The following is a 4,678-nucleotide window of genomic DNA, read 5'->3' on the forward strand; positions in this document are numbered from 1 at the left end:
ACTATATCACTTTCTATGTGAACATCGGCTTCAGAAGGTAAAATGTCATGCTCTTGGTTGTGTACAGGAACTCGAATGTCATCGTTGTTTTCATATTTCGTGTCCGCATATGGATTATAGCTCCTTACTTCCCGCCTGGCTACTCTGTTGTCAAATACAACTTTGTCTGTTACGTTGAACATAATTCTTCTTGAAGTTACTTTGATTATACACAAAAAGAGACTAAAGTAGTTTCTGAAGGGGAAATATAATTTATATAATTTATCTTATGGTGGTCGGTAGCATTTTGAAAAATTTTTCCGAGTTCTTCCAATTTCCTTCCCACTGTTGCCGGTCCTAAAATAGTTCTCTGTAATTCCCTATTTTCACACCAGGCAATTGTTAGGAGGTGTACCTTAAGGTTACAACCGCATCTCCTCTTCTATCCGCGCCATAAGACGTGTCAGTGTCGATGTGACGTAAAGCCAATTGTAGCCTACTATTAAAGTGTGTGAATAAATAGGAAAGTATCGTCATCGTTGCCATCAGTGCGTGTTTAGAAACTGTTGAAGATCATGGATCGACAAGTAAAGAATGAGTTTGGCGAGAAAAAACGCAGAACCTAATAAACACCACTGTAAATGTGACGTTTTTACGCCAAATATTAAACCTGAGCGTTGCGTACTATATATTTCTCACAGGTAAGAGACGCCATCTCATCATAGTACACACATGTCACTTTACTTAGAATGCCACAACATCTAATCTGGGTTTCTCTCAACACATGTTGCTCACGACGTGGATTTTGCATGGGAGAAACTGCCGTTCTACACAAAAGGTTTTACTCGAAGTTGCTTTCTGCCGCCGTTGCATACGTCACTATAAGCATCGTGGAGATAGTGGAATTGATTTTGACGGTCCGAATCCAATGATTAAGGAATACGAAGCATGTAAGAAGGAATTTAGAAATTATTTTGAACCAACAAGTAAATAAAACAATCTGCTGTTCTGCATATTATTCGACTAGCTTGAATAATTTTTCCTACCCTTTATGCATACACGTAGTTTCTTTTTCACCAGACAAATGCTGTAGCATTACCTTACCTGTAGCCTCACTTCCTTCCTGTGTTTTTCCTATCGTCGTACGACCTACCTGTGTTGGTGCAACGTAAAAACACGTTTTAGCTTTAAATCAAATAAAGTATCAAATCGGAGGTTGATTAAGAAATAATACGAAATATTTTACTTTAGAGAATACATACTTTACTGCCTTACAACTACTATTTCTGCTACGTCGCAGCGCTTCCGTAAGTGTTTTGTTGGTCGAACACTGTCGTGTGTGATGTCTTTGCTCACTAAAGTGCTTTAGTGTCGTTTTATTGATTTTTCTCATTCGATGTAATTTGGTCCAGAGATCATACAATTTTTCTTTGAACAAAATACCCGCGCTGGACATATGGACAAATATAATAATAATTCACAGACATAACACTCCCATTTATGGGTGTCGGCCTTGGACTTCAAACAAAAGACGGCGCAAGCAGCGGAATATACCATAATGGTGTGCTGTTTACAGCCCGTCAGTACGTATACATATTTCGCGCTAGTAACAACGGTATTTCTTAATCAATCTCCGATTTCAGACTTTATTTGAGTAAAATCATTATCTTCCATTTGTGACAAGTATTACAGAGATATTTCGTAGATCACAATCATTCACATAAAATGATCGTACGTTAGTTAGTAGAAAAAAAATCTGTAAATAAAGAATTGAAAGTTCGTGGACAATGCAACTATCCAACATAAAGACTTACGGCTGGATGCCCTTCCTGACACCAACATGAACAATTTGAGAGCTAATCAAGATCATGAATGATTACAGGTAAGTAGGTTGGAAAATAACGATTTCTGAAAATAAGGATTTGTATCAACTGAACACTTATTTACACTCAATAGAGTTTATCCCTAATGGGAGGGGCAGGGTTAGTAAAACATAGTTAGCCTGCTCGCTTTCACATTAGCCTTCAGTAAAGGATACCAAAACAAGCAACATAACAGGTGTAGATAACCTTCAACACACACAATCACACACCTAGCCTTGTCAGTAGGAGGCCGCCGCAAAGAGCAACATTCCACACATGTGTGGCCTTGCCAGTGAGCGACATTCCGCACACTCATAGCCTTACCAGTAAGGGGCGCCCGGAGCGAGCAACATTCCGCACACGCCTGGCCTGGCCAGTGAGAGGCGCCCGCGCTGATGCAGAGGCTGAGGGGATCTGGATCCATCCTTCTTTACCTACTTATATATATACTCACCCATTCACCTCACCTCCGTGGACTCAGTCGGAACAGGCCAGAAACTGCCTGGAACTGAACCCGTGCCTGTTAAAATTACAGGAAGGAAGTAATAGAGGCAGGAACCCCCCAGTGAAAGATTGAATCAATGAAAAGTTTTATTAACACAAATTAAATGCAAATGAATAAAGAGCAAAAGAATCAGGGGATGCAGAGAACAGCTTACTTACATAATCAGTCCCAGAGAGTATTATACACGCAGCCATCTTTCCTTCTGACCACACGGATCGTTTTAACAAACATTAGCAAGATTGCTGTAGTAACGTTACGAAGCTTGATAAATACATTGGCAATCAAACTAAATCTGTCTCGGAACAACGAATTAGTTCGTAATATAAAGCATTCCTTTCTCCGTAATAAAGAGTTGGACTTGCGTGAAAGAACACATCTAACTAAAAAAAACACGCCAAAATGGACCTACGGTAATGCTAAACTCGAGCCACCATCAAAAGTCGCGGGCCACAACAATCGAATCCGTAGAGACTGCATCCCCAGAGAGCAAAACAAAAGCGCAAACCAGTAGATAACACAAAACAAACAGCAAGGAGGATGAGAGGTTGCCATAGTTACTGAGATCAACAAGCATTCCTAACAATGACACATATAAACAGAAAGGAAAAATCTTTAAAATAAACGACTAATCAGGCAATTAAAGCTGAGAGCAAATGTAAATAAAGCAGTAACTGTGGAGCTAAACCAGCACCCATGAAACTGAAAATAACACGAATCTTTGCAAAAAATCCACACAAACATACATCCACACACAGCATAGAGGTCATGGCGAAATAAACCCAGTATAATGTCGTATAATGATACCAGCACGCCCGTACAGCATGACAGTCAAGATTGCACGCACCTGGATCGCCGCAAAATAGCCCAGGCTCATCCAATCACAATCATAACCATCACACACAATTCACGCCACATGTCGAATTCATATCACCCTAAATCAAAGGTGAACATGAAATGCATAGCATAAGCGCCAAACCAAAACAGTATCGACTAAGCTCAGCCTGCCGAAGATTCGAAGAAAAATAATCAAAAGTATCAAATCGAAGCCACATGCATGCACACTAGTTACACAGACAGGTATCACTTTCTGTTCTCACGTTTGTTTGTCCAACTCTTGTCCCGTTTCCCTACGGGATCGGGTATGAGGTGAGATGAATCTGTCGTGGCGGTTTTTTATGCCCGGATGCCCCTCCTGACGTCAACCTCATCAGAGGAGTTAATGAGATGAAATGAATGATGTGATATATGATGGCAGGAAGGGAGAGCGCCAAAATCCGGTGCCGGCACATAGCCTACTCCTGTCGAATACCACCAAGGGGTCTGTTCAAGGCTTAACGTCCCTACCCGACGGACGAATCATCATCAACAGCGTCATATGCTCTCACTCCATATGAGCACTGCGGAGAGGTTTGGAATTTAATCCAGGCTTTTGGCACGCAATCTAGTGATTAGAAATTGTATACCACCACCTCCCCTACCCTGCCGGCCAACATTCTGATGGTGAACATTTTTTTCGACCAAGTCCAAAACGAAAGTAATGGAGTGCAGTCGAACGAAGGCAGGCTATGCAGGAAATATTAGATTAGGAAATGAAGTCTTAAAGGAAGTAAATGAAAATTGTTACTTGGGTAGTAAAATAACGATGGCAGAAGTAAGGACGACATAAAATGCAGACTAGCACAAGCAAGGAAGAGCTTTCTTAACAAAATAAATTTGCTCACTTCAAAATTGGTATAGGAATTAGATGTTTCTGAAGACTTTTATCTGGAACGTGGCATTGTATGGAAGTGAAACATGGACAATAACTAGCCCAGAAAGAAAGAGAATAGATGCTTTTGAACTGTGGTGTTACAGAAGGATGCTGAAGGTGAGATGGATAGATCGAATCACGAATGAAGGGACAATGAATCGAATACGTGAGAGGAGATCGATTTGGCTAAATTTGACGAGAAGAGATAGAATGATAAGACACCATCTTAAGACAGCCAGGACTTGTTCAGTTGGTTTTTGAATGAAGTGTAGGCAGTAGGAACGCTAAGGGTAGACCAAAGTATGAATATGACAAGCGGATTAGAGCAGATGTAGGATACAATAGTTACGTAGAAATGAAAAGGTTAGCAAAGGATAGGGTGACATGGAGAGCTGCATCAAACCAGCCTATGGACTGATGACTCACACACACATTAGTTCCCAGAACTCACGGACCCTATCTGGCTGTGCGAATGAATGTTTCTCCATGATTTTACAGCAGTATACAAGGAACTGCAAGGAAAGGGACATACTGCAGATAGATTGTTTGAGATCATAAAATCATTCCAGAAAAAAACGTGTA

The sequence above is a fragment of the Anabrus simplex genome, chromosome 9 (assembly GCF_040414725.1).
Source record: "Anabrus simplex isolate iqAnaSimp1 chromosome 9, ASM4041472v1, whole genome shotgun sequence".
Taxonomy (NCBI): Eukaryota; Metazoa; Arthropoda; class Insecta; order Orthoptera; family Tettigoniidae; genus Anabrus; species Anabrus simplex.